The sequence below is a fragment of the Hemitrygon akajei genome, chromosome 6 (genome assembly GCF_048418815.1).
Source record: "Hemitrygon akajei chromosome 6, sHemAka1.3, whole genome shotgun sequence".
Lineage (NCBI taxonomy): Eukaryota > Metazoa > Chordata > Chondrichthyes > Myliobatiformes > Dasyatidae > Hemitrygon > Hemitrygon akajei.
Window position 1 is genome coordinate 73,679,517 of NC_133129.1, and position 13,627 is coordinate 73,693,143.

The window sequence follows — 13,627 nt, forward strand, 5'->3', positions numbered from 1 at the left end:
TCTCTACAAATCCTTTCTCTTGGGATCGAAAATCAACACCAACATAATTTTCCCAATCTACCTGCATATTGAAATCCCCCATGACTATCATAACATTGGTTTTTTGACTTACAGTTTCTATCTCCTATTGTAATTTTTATCCCACATCCTGGCCATAGTTTGGAGGCCACCATATAACTCCCATCAAAGTGTTTTTATCCTTGCAGTTCCTCAACCCTACCCACAAGGATTCTACATCTTCCAATCCTATGTAACCTCATTCTAAGGAATTGATTTCATTTTGTAATAACAGAGCCATGCTATCCCCTCTGCCTACATGTCTATCTGTTGATACAATTTCTATCTATGGAGGTCAAGTTGCCAACCATAATCTTCATTCAACTATGACTCAGTGATGCTCATAACATCATACCTGGCAATCTCTAATTTTTCTACTACAAGATTATCTACCTTATTCTGTATACTGTGTATATTCAAATAATATACCTCCAGTTCTGTACTTCTCATTCTTTTCGATTTCCTCCCGTTACACTACCACTCATCCTACTGACTGCAATTTTCCCCTATCATCTGCCTGCCCTTCCTGACTGTCTCACTAGTCACTGTCTCTGCTTGTATCCCAATTCTCTGCCTCCCATTTGAACCAGCCCTCTATCCATGCTAACAAATTACCATCAACTCCATGTACCATTATCTCATGGAAGTCTTTTATGCAGCATTTTATTGAACATCTTCAGAAATACAAGTAAACAACATCCACTGATCCCCTCTCTACCCTGCTCATTGTATCCTCAAAGAACTCCAGTAACCTTGTCAAACTGGGCCATGCCTTTTTGAATCCATGCAGTGTCCCACTGATGGAAACAGTTTTATCCAGATGTCTCTTAATAATAGTTTCAAGTATTTTCATGACCACGGATGTTAAGACACAGTTACCTGCCTTTTGCCTACATCCTTTTTTAAAAAAAAAGTGGTGTGAAATTCAATGTCTTTGAATCCACCAGAGTCTGCTGTGGAATTTTGATAAATTATCACTAACACTTCTACTATACTTCTGTCATTTCTTAGAGTAATCTGGGATGCATTTTATAAGGGAACTTGGATACCTTTAGGCTCACTAGTTCACTCATTGCTACCTCTTTAGTATTGAGGTCTCCATCTCCCATTGCATTTACAACATCTCTTTTTGCATGTCAACATGCCCTTCACCATGAAGATGAACACAAGATAGTTGTTTAAAGCCTCAGCTATTTTTGTATCACTCAATCAAAATTTCTTCATTTCCTCAAAGTTCCTGAACTTGTACATAAAAAATACCAACTGCTTTGGTGTCAAAGGGAGGGCCAAAATTTCTCTACAAATTTAATCCCATTATTTTGTACCTCAAGCAATGTATTTAAAATATAATCATCACATTGATGTTTGCTGAATACAAAATAACTTGAAAAATTTCCAAATTAAAACTATGAGTACACTTCAGAAATTGTTCTTGGCTTTTGAAAATCATTGGGTCACAAAAGGGACCATGAAAATAGAACAGTTGTATTGATATTGATGCCTCTGTTCTGTTCTCATGCTCCTAGTACATATTTTACACAATCAGGAAAGTTCACCGATTGCTCTACTTTCTCAGGAAGCTGAAGAGAGCTGGACTACACACATCCATACTCACATCATTCTGCAGATGTACAGTAGAGAGCATCCTGATAAGCTGCATCACTGATTGGTACAGAAACTGTGCTGTGGTGGACAGAATGTGGTGGCATTCAAAACAGATCAATACATCACCGGTATCAGGCTAGCCACCATCAAGGACATATATACAGAAAAGTGCCGGATATGGGCCAGGAACATCACTGTCCTTATGACTGATGTCCCACTCCCTTGAGGGAGGAGGCTACGTAGCATCCATGCCAAGACCACCAGATGCAAAACCTGTTACTATCAGAAGCGGTAAGACTGATCAACACCTCCAACCACTAATCTACCCCTCAACACCCCCAGCAACCACAATGTTATCATTTTCTATCAGTCACCTTATGTACAGACACTCCTGTGCCTAATGTCAATTTATGGACATAAAATCAATCTATGTATATAAGCTATGTTATGAAGAGCCACAGAATCATAAAGATGTACAGCATAGAAAGAGGCCCTTTAGCCTATCTAGTCCATGCTGAAAACCATTTAAATTGCCTGCTCCCAGTGACCTGCACCAGGACATATCCTCCATAACCCTACTATCCAAGCTACGTATCCAAACTTCTCTTAAAAGTTGAAAATGAGCTTGTAAGCGCCACTTGTTTTGGCAGATCATTTCACACTCTCACAATCCTCCAAGTGAAGAGGTTTCCCCTTATGTTCCTCTTAAAATTCTCACTTTCCACCCTTAAGCCATGACCTCTGGTTGTAGTCCCACCCAACCTCAGTGGAAAAAAGCCAGCTTGCATTTACCCTAACTATACTCCTCATAAATTTGTATACCTCTATCAAATCTCCTCTCAATCCTCTATGTTCTAAAGAATACAGTTCTAATCTACTCAGTCTTTCCTTATAATTCAGGTCCTCCAGACCCAGCAAAATCCTTGTAATTTTCTCTGCACTCTTTCATCCTTGCTTAATTCTTTCCTGTCGGTAGGCGACCAAAGTAGCACACAATACTTCAAATTAGGCCTCGCCAATGTCTGATACAACTTCAACTCAACATCCCATTTCTATACTCAATGCATTGATTTATGAAGGCCAATGAACCAAGAGCTTTCTTTACGACCCTATCTTCCTGTGACCCCACTTTCAATGAATTATGTACCTGTATTCCCAGGTTTCTTTATTCTACCACAGTCCGCAGTGCCCTACCTACTGTTCATGGTGTAAGACCCACCCTAGTTGGTCCTACCGAAGCGCAACACCTTGCACTCGTCTGTATTAGACTCCATCTGCCATTTTTCAGCTTATTTTCCAGCTGATACATGACTCTCTGCAAGAAATGATAGCCTTCCTCATAATCCACTGCACCATCAAACTTGGTGTTATCCACAAATTTGCTGATCCGGTTAACCACATTATCATCCAGATTATTGATATAGACAACAAACAACAGAGGACCCAGCACTAGTCCCTCTGGAACACCCTCCAATAGGGTATTCCCTCTGGATAGGCCTCCAATCAGAGAGGCAACTTTTTACTAGCACTCTCTGGCTTCTCCCAAAAAGCCAATGTCTAATTCAACTTACTACCTCACCCTGAATGCTGATTGACTGAACCTTTTGATTATCCTCCCATGCAGAACCTCGTCAAATGCCTTACTGAGGTCCATGTAGACAACATCCACTGCTTTGCCTTCATTCACTTTCCTGGTAACTTCCTCAAAAAACTCTGTATGATTGGTTAGACACAACCTATCACGCACAACGTAATGCTGACTATCCCTAATCAGTCCATGTCTATTCAAATACATTCCTTAAAATACATTCCAATAACGTTCCCACAACCGATGTCAGGCTCACCAGCTATAATTTCCTGGTTTCTGTTTAGAGCCTTTTTTTGAACAGCTGTCCTTTGGCACCTTTCCTGTCACTAAGGATGTTTTAAATCTCCCTGTTAGGGCCTTGGCAATTTCTGCACTTGCCTCCCATAGTGTCTGAGGGAACACCTTGTCAGGTCCTGTGGATTTATCCACCCTGATTTGCCTCAGGGTAGCAAACACCTCTCTCTCTGCAATCTGTCCAAGGTCCATGAAGCTGATGTTGAAGCCACTTTATATTTATATTTATTGCCCTTTATATTATTACTGTGTTCTTTATCTTACTGTGTTATTCTGATCTGGAGTAACAATTATTTTATAATGGCAGAATGCAGCATTAATGATAAGACTCTTGGCAATGTGGAGGATCAGAGGGATCTTGGAGTCTGAGTCCATAGGACACTCAAAGCTGCTGCACAGGTTGACTCTGTGGTTAAGAAGGCATACGGTGCATTGGCCTTCATCAGTTATGGGATTGAGTTTAAGAGCCAAGAGGTAATGTTATAGCTATATAGGACCCTGGTCAGACCCCACTTGGTGTACTGTGCTCAGTTCTGGTCACCTCACTACCAATAAGGATGTGTAAACCATGGATAGAGCGCAGAGGAGATTTACAAGGATGTTACCTGGATTGGGGAGCATGCCTTATGTGAATAGGTTGAGTGAACTTGGCCTTTTTTCCTTTGAGCGGCAGAGGATGAGAGGTGACCTGATAGAGGTGTATAAGATGATGAGAGACATTGATCCTGTGGATAGTCAGAGGCTTTTTCCCAGGGCTGAAATGGCTAACATGAGAGGGCACAGATTTAAGGTGCTTGGAAGTAGGTACAGAGGAGATGTCAGGGTTAAGTTTTTTACACAGCGAGTGGTGAGTGCGTGAAATGGGCTGACGGCAACGGTGGTGGAGGCGGATAAGATAGGGTCTTTTAAGAGACTCCTGGACAGGTATATGGAGCTTAGCAAAATACAGGCTATGGGTAACCCTAGGTAATTTCTAAAGTAAGTACATGTTCGGCACAGCATTGTGGGCTGAAGGGCCTGTATTGTGCTGTAGGCTTTCTATATTTCTATTTTAGTTAACAATGGTGTACTAGAAACAACATGAAACAGTGTTGAATCTTGAATCTTTAATCTAAAGCATTTTTTTAATATTAATTGTCTCTGTGAGTTACATATCCTTAAAACCACCTGATCATCAAGGCTGACAGTTTACTCTATAGATTGACTTAATAATAAAAATTGATGAATGTCTACGTGAAGTGTTGGAAAGAGAATGGAGAAAAGGAACAAATCTTATTGAAGAGGATTAGTCACGGATTTGCAATTTCTACTCTATCAATTTCTGTCATTTTAAAACAAATTCATTCCCTGTACATCCCCTAGCATACTGTATTTAGAATGAGATATTCTCCGGGGCCTAATTAGGTATCAGACATTTAAATTTATTGCACAGTATGGGATAAGGCAAATATATAGGAAAATAAAATTATTCACTCATGGTATTATTACTTCAGTGTAGTCATGCAACTCATTGGAGATGGTATGTTTACTTTCTCCACGCAGTACTGAGCTTTCAATGTCAAATATGCAACTTCTGGATAAAGTTGTATTCTGACCAACAACTTCCTCAAGGAAACCTTAGCAGTGTGAGTTATCCAGTCACCCTGAGCTACTGCTACTCACTTCCTGCGGGTAATTGAATCATAGATTGGTGGAGATATAATAAAGGAAACTTTTTGGGAGAATGAGGTGATAGATAAGAGCTATCCTCCTGCCATCAGATTTCTGAGTGGACAATGAACACATGAACATTACCTCAGTATGTCCCCCCTCTGTTTACCTACTTAGTTGATTTCTTTATAGTTTAAATATTTTGTGATGTACTGCTGCTGCTCAACAACGAAGTTCATTGCATATTGAACCTGATTTTGATTCTGAAAGTTGTAGGAGGCAGGTAGCTGGGTAACTGCCAGAAGAGAGAAAAGGAGTAGGCAGATAGTGCAGACACTCCTGTGGCCATTCCTCTCATTAACAAGTATAACACTCTGGATATGGTTGGAGGGGATGACCAAGCAGAGGGAGGCCTCAGCAGTCAGATCTCTAGCAATGAGTCTGGCTCTGTAACTCAGAAAGGAACAGGAGGGAAGAGTGGTAAGCAGTAATGATGGGGAATTTGTTGAGTAGGAGAACAGACAGGAGGTTTTGTGGATGAGAACTAGATTCGCAGATGGAATGTAACTTCTCAGGTGTCAAGGACATCTCAGTTCAAGTGCATAGCATTCTTAAGAGGGAGACTGAAGAGCCAGAGACCATGGTCCACATTGGTACTAATGGCATAGACAGGAGCGGTGACTAGGTCCTGCAAAATGAGTTCATGGAGTTAGGTTCTAAGTTAAAGGACAAGACCTTCAGGATGGTGATCTCATGTTGCTACGCATACCATGAGCTAGTGAGGCGAGAAAGGATATTAATAATAAAGTTTAACACGTGGCTAAGGAGATGGTGCAGGAGAAAGGGCTTCAGATTATTATATCAGTGGGTTCTCATCCAGGAAAGGTGGGACCTCTACGAACCAAATGATTTGCACCTGAACTGGAGGGGGACCAACATTTTTCCAGGAAGTTTTGTTAGTGTTATTCTGGGGGACTTAAACTACATTTGCTGGGAGATGGGAGCCTGAGGGCAAAGGTACCGTAGTTGGTGGAGTTGTTGTTGAGAAAGCAGATGCTAAACCAACATACAAAGACTAGTATCAGAAGGATGGGCATGGTGAGTCTATTTCAATGCAAATAGTACTGTAGGTAAGGTAGATGAGCTTAGAGCATGGATCAGCATGTGGAATCATGATATTGGTTGCAGATGGGGGTTCCGTTGTTTTAAAAACTATAGAGGGATAGGTTTAAAGGGGAGGGATGGCATTACTCATTAGGGAAAATGTCACATCTGTGCTTAGAGAAGACAGAGGGCTCATCTACTGAAGCTATATTGGTGCAATTGAGGAATAAGAAATGGATGACAATGTTAATAACTTATGATGGACATCTGTTATGAATATTATGCTCTTCCAAATAGATAGCAGGACTTAGAGGAGGAATTTTTAGTGAGATAGCAGACAGTTGCAAGAAAAATAAAGTTGTGATTTTAACTTCCTACATATTGAATGGGACTCTCATACTGTAAAAGGATTGGATGGGATAGAGCATGACAAATGTGTTCAGGAAAATTTTTTTAATCAACATATAGAGATCCTAACTAGGGAAATTGCAAAGCTGGATCTCCTGTTAGGGAGGAAGACAGGGCTGATGACAGAAGTGTTGCAGGGAACTCTTTGGATTTAGTAATCATAATTCCATTAGTTTCAAGATAATAACACAGAGAGGTAAGACTGGTCCTCAGGTTGAGATCCTAAATGTTGAAAGCATCAGAAAGGAGCTGGCAGGTGTGAATTAGGACAGGTTGTTTTCTGGAAAAGGTGTGCTTGGTAAGTGGGAACTGGAGCAGAAGAGTAATGAGGTCATGGACAAGTTACTAAAGAGGAGCTGCTTGCTGACTTGAGGCAAATTAGGGTGGATAAGTCCCTGGGGCCTGAAAAAGTGTCTCCTCAGACCTTGTGAGAGGCTCGTGCAGAAATTGTTGGGACCCTGGCAGAGGTATTTAAAACATTCTTAACCATGGGTGAAGCGTTGGAGGTCTGGAGGATAACTAATTTTATTTATTGTTCAAGGAAGGCTCTAAAAATATGACAGGAAATTTATATGCCAGTGAGCCTAATACTAGTAGTGGGTAAATTATTGGAAGATACTTTAAGTGACAGAATATATGTGTAAGTATTTGGATGCATAGGGCCTCATTAGGGATAGTGAACATGGCTTTGTGCATTCTTGGTTGTGTCTAATCAATCTTTCAAAGTCTTTTGAAAAAAGTTGATGAAGGCAAGTCAGTGGACTTTGTCAATATGGATTTTAACAAGGTCTTCAACAAAGTCCCTCATGGGAGATTGGTCTAGAAAATTCAGTCTTTTGGCACTCAGGACAAAGTAGCAAGTTGGATTCAACATTCACATAGTGGGAGAAGCCAGAGAGTGGTAACAGATGGTTGCCTCGCTGACTGGAAGCCTATGAGTAGTGGTGTGCTGGGTTTATTCCTGTTTGTTATCTACATTAATGATTTGGATGATGATGTTGTGAACTGGGACAGCAAACTTGCGCATGACACCAAGACTGGGGGCAGCAAGGAAGGCTATCAAAGCTTGCAGCAAGATCTGGCCAGCTGGAAGAATGGGCTGGATATGACAGATGAAATTTTTTATTCAGATACCGTATGTGTGAGGTGTTGTGGTTTGGGAATTCAAACCAGGGTAGGAAATACAAAAAGACTGGTAGGACACTGAGGAGTGTGGCAGAACAACGGTTTCTGTGAATACAGATACTGTACCTATTTTTTTGAAAGTGGTGTCAAAGGTAGACAGGTTATAAAGAGAGCTTTTGACACATTGACCTTCACCAATTACAACACTGAGTACAGGAATTGGAATGTTATGTTGAAGTTGTATAAGACAGTGGTGAGGCAAAATTTGGAAATTATATGTAGTTTTGTCAACTACCTATGGGAAAGATATCAGTGAGATTGAAAGAGTACTAAGAAAATTTATGTGAACATTGCCGTGACCTGAAGACCTAATTTATAGGGAAAGATTAAACCGATTAGGATTTTATTCCCTGGAGCATAGGGGAATGAAAAGAGATTTGATACAAAAATTTTGAGAAGTTTAGATAGGGTAAATGCAAGCAGGCCCTTTCCACTGACGTTGGGTGAGTTTCAAACTGGAGATCATAAGTTAAGGTTTGAAATGTGAAATATTCAAGGGGAAACTAAGGGGGGGGGGTCTTCACTCAGAGGTGCTAAGAGTGTGGAATCAATTGCCAGAAGAAATGGTGGATGTAAGTTTAATTGCAACATTTAAGAGAAGTTTGGATAGGCATGGATTGGAGGGGTATGAAGAACTATGGTCCAGGTGCAGATCGAGAGACCAAGCACTTTCTGTGCTGTAGTAGTCTATGCCTCTAGGTTTTGTCCTTATCTGTTAAATGCATGACGGAGTATGCGCTATTCAACTAGTGGAATTTAGTCCCATACATAAGTCATGAACTTATGATGTAAATAATTTCATGTAGAGCTTCGATAAGATGGATGGTAATGGTCCTCTTCTCAGGGTTGGGGAGCTTAAAACCAAAGGGCATAGACAAAGGGTGTGGAAAATATTTAACAGGGGCCAGAGAGGTGTTTTGTTTTTACATAAAGGGTGATCAAGGTGACAGAGGAAGTATGAAGGTAGCTTCAAGTATAATGTTTGGATGGATACTTGGCAATGAAAGGTTTAGTGGGATATGAAAAAATGCAGGCAAATGGGAGCAGCTTAGGACGACATCTTGTTTGACATGGATGAATTATGCTGAAGGGCCTCGTTCCATTCTGTATAACGCTTTGACTCAGAGTCCACTGAGCTGAAGTTCAGAAGTGCAGTTCTTACGTTACCATGGTGAAGTTCTACCTCAATTTCTCTCATCTGACTGTGCAAATAGGTGTTCAGTAATGCTGATGTCACAAAAGCTATATAAATATATATTATTTGTTTGTTGACAGTGGTGAAGATCTATTATTACAGGGCAGCTTTTACCATTTTATACTCCAGATATTGTTCTTTCTTCACAGGTACAGGCACAGACCTTCACAGGTCCAAAGGGAATTTTATTCATTTTAAATTATGGAAATCCCATTGAAGCCCATTTGTCCTCAACCAGTGAGATTCCACTTAGCACTTCCTGCAGGAACTGGCTTCTACCTGCTTTTTAAAGATTGATGATGGATCAAGCATTTCAGGCCACATCACAAAGAGATATCAAAAATACGGCACTGTTTATCATGGAGACATCGGGACTGGCAAATAACAATTTAGCAAGCAAGTTACATTAAAGGACTATATTAAAATAGAAAAGAAAAACCTGATATTAGAATGTAGAGAGTGAATTCCAGATTGAAGGGCTTGGCAGCTGAAAGCATAACTATCAATGGTGGAGCAATTAAATATGCGATATGTGTGACTCCAAGATTAAAGAAATAGAGGGGCTCTAGAGGGCTGGAGAAAATTACTAAGATACGGACAGCTGGTTGTAGATAAACTTCGAAGTGTTTGTAGACTTTAAAATCTAGGAACAAACTCTTTCTAGAATCAGTCAGAGTTGCACAGCACAGCAACGGGCCCATTGGTCCATCATATCCATGCAGTCCTTTTGCTCATCGACGATAATCCCAAGGGTCCTTATCCAATGCCTTGCTTATTGAAGTGCCTGTCTAATTGACTCTTCAACATAGTAATTGCATCTGATGCCACCACCTCCCCCAGCAATGCATTCTAGACATCAGCCATTCTCTGTATAAACAACATTTCCTCAAATTCCCTTTATCACTCCTTCATCTGACCTTAAACCTAAGCCTTTTTGTTTTTGATTCTTCGACCATGAGCATAATGTTCTGACTATTTGCTCTGTCTGTGATATTTATAACGTTATACACCTCTGCACGTCACTCGCCAGCCTCTTTCAATCAAGAGAAAACAAGCTCACTTGATCCAGTGTCTCCCCTTCTCTAAAGTCCTTCAATCAGAGAAGATCCTGGTTAATGTCTTCTGTATTCTCTCCAATGCAACCGCATCCTTCCTACAATACTCCAAGTGCAGTCTAACTATTGTCAAGCTAAAACAAAATATCCCAATTTTCTTTTTTATGCCCAATCTTATGTAGACAAGCATATTTAACCACACTATTCACCTGTTTTGCCAACTTCAGGGAACTATAGATATCAAAACTAGATCTCTTGGGTCATTATTATCTGGCTGATTATTGGGAGGTCTATTGCATAACCCCAGCAAAGAAATTTATCACTACTCCCTTTTTCCTATATTCTTCCCATATGGCCTCATTTGATGAAACCTCCAAGATATCCTTTGTAATTGCAACTCCTCTTTCCTTTCTGCATTCTCCTCTGCCATCCCTGAAAGCTACAGACTGTATGAAGTAATGAAACACTAGTCCTTCCTTCCCTCAATCACATTACTGTAATAATATCATAACTCCTGGTGCTGATCTAATATACCCATGAAGCTCCTTGTGGCAAAGTGACTGAAGATGAGCATGCCACTCTCCTATGTTCCCTAGCCTGCTTCTGTCTGCTCTGTCCACTGGAATTTCCTGATTTATTCCCACCTTCTGCACCACTAATAAGGTTCCCATTTTGTTTAAGTAAGTCAGTATCATAAGGATCCGTGTGTGTTGAAAGGTGGAAGAAAAACACATACTTTTCCCCTAAGAACATAAATTTAACACCACAACACCCAGTGCAATTTTCTTTGAAAGATTTGTTTCTTTCATCGGAATAACTTTTTACCTCAGCAGTTCTAACTGAATGCAGTATTCCAATGTCAAACAGGGTGTTAATAAGTATTAATAAATTGTGTTGGATTTGGCAGCTGTGTCATCCATATCAGTATAAATGGAGCATAATTTTTAAAAATGCTGCTTATACAATGTCCTTTGTTAGGAATGCAGCACAATCATACAAACTCAGCATACGGGATATGGTAAACAATTGGTACTGATGCTGAAGTAGAAAAGGGTAAGTCAAACCAGAGGTTATTTAACTGAATGTCCAAAAAGCTTATCCTTTTACTTAACAATGTGATATTTATTCATACATTCAGCAGTAGATGTTTGATCAATATCAGTTTTATGATCTAATGTTCATTTCCTCTTGCATTTAGGTGACAAATGGGTTGAAGTCTGAGCTATTACATGTGCAGTTAAGAGTCTACTCCATTGCTGTGGACAATCAGATGTAAGCCTGACTAAGTGAGTAGAACAGGTAGGATTTTACTTTCATCCGTCAGCTTGTAGAACCATTCCAAATACTGAGCCTTCTCTTTGGATTGACCTAATCCACTTAATTCAACTTAAGTGAACCTGAACTCACTCTTAATGTCTAATCCTTTTTTATAATAAATATGTGCTTAATCCTTTAACCACTATCATATCATACTATTTAATGTGTGAATTTAATGACATTTTTAGTGTAGCTTTGCAATTGATTGAGCTAATAACTAGAGGTTTGGGGACATATGTTCCTATGTTGACTCAATAGATTTAATTTAATCTAGGTTGATGAAGAAGCAGCTGTACCAATAAACATTGAGTAGTATTGAAACAAAAACATTGCACTCAATATCAACAAGACCAAGAGGTTGACTGTAGGCTTCAGGAAGGGAAAGTTGGGAGAACACACACCACTTCTCACTGAGAGGTCGCTGGTGGAAAGGGTGAGTAGCTTTATGTTCCTTTACATCAGCACCTTTGAGGGTCTATTCTTGGCCAACAACATAGAAGCAATCATGAAGAAGGTAAGTCAGTGGCTCTATTTTCTTAAGAGTTTGAAGAGGTTTGGTATGTCTCTAAAGAACATAGAACATAGAAGAGCACAGCATAGTACAGGATCTTCTGGCTACAATGCTGTGCTAACCTTTTAACCTGCTATAAAATCAATATGACCCTTCCTCCCATCCATAGCCTGGTCACGATGTGCCTGAGCTGTGATCTCTTTTGAGGTTGCAACTCAGTTTATATTGTTATTTCTTAGTGTATTTTTTGGGTTGTATGGATGGTTTTGGAGACAGAGCGGGGAGTTCAAGGCCTAGTGTTTGAAGTCCTGTTATTTACAATTTCAGAGTTTAAGGTCTGGTGTTCATTTATCAGTGGGTACTCTGCTTAGGGCCAAGACTCAAGACCCAAGGGTCAATCAGAAGTCCAGAAGTCAAAGCCCATTGACCAGAGACCTGGGCCCACGAACCTCCACGAGTCTACTAGGGTAGCTGAAGGCCCAATTTCTGCGTGTCTGAGTCTGAATCTAAGTTTGAATCTGAGTCCGCTGGAAGCTGGAGGCCAAAGAAGACGGACAGTCCTGGGGTTATGTGCGTGGGTTGAAGGGAGACAAAGAGCTTGTTTTGCTGTTATTGTTTTGTTGCCTGTTGTGTTCTGTGCTGTTCTAGGAACATTGTGGGCATTCTATATTGGTGCTGGAATGTGTGGTGACACTTGTGGGCTGCCCTTAGCACACCCTCATTGATAATGCAAATGACACATTTCACTGCATGTTTTGATGTACACATGATAAATAAACTTAGATCTTGAATCTATTTATCATTACCATCATTATCATTACGTGCCCTTTCATATGATATGGCTGATCATGATCTATCATCTGTCTTTGATCTGAGAAGTTCTAATAAGCTCTTCTAAAGCTGCAAAACTATCTGTTGGCTTTTGAACTCCATCCCCAGCTACTGAAGGCCAACACACAATGAACCTTCTTAACAGCCCTATCAACCTGCATGACAACTTTAAGGGATCTATGGACATGGATCTCAAGATCCCTCTGTTCCTCTACACTGCTAAGGATCCTGCCATTACTTCTGTATGCTGCCTTCAAAATTGACCTTCCAAGATGAATTACTTCACATTTTTCTGAGTTGAACTCTGTCTGCCATTTCTAAGCCCAGCTCATTATCCTGTCAATGTCCTTTTGCAACCTACAACAACTCTCCACACTATCCACAACTCCACCAACTTTCATGTCATTTGCAAACTTATTAACCCTCCCATCCTATTCCAAGTAATTTATAAATATCACAGAGCATTGGCCTCGTGAACTCCACTGGTCATTGACCTCCAAGCAGAATAAGCTCCATCTAAAGCCATGCTTTGCCTTCTATGAGCAAGACAATTCTATATCCAGTGAGCCTAGTTTCTCTGGATCCCATGCCTGCTGAATTTTTGAATGAGTTTACCATGGAGAACCTGATCAAATGTCTTACTAAACTCCATATACACCACATCCCCTGCTCTACCTTAATCCATGTGCATGACGCATTCTCAAAGAACTCAATCAGACTCGTGAGGCATGACCTGCCTCTCACAAAGCCACACACTGACTATCCCCAGTCCATCATTAAGGACTCTCATCACTGGGGACATGCCATTTTCTTATTGCTACCTTCAA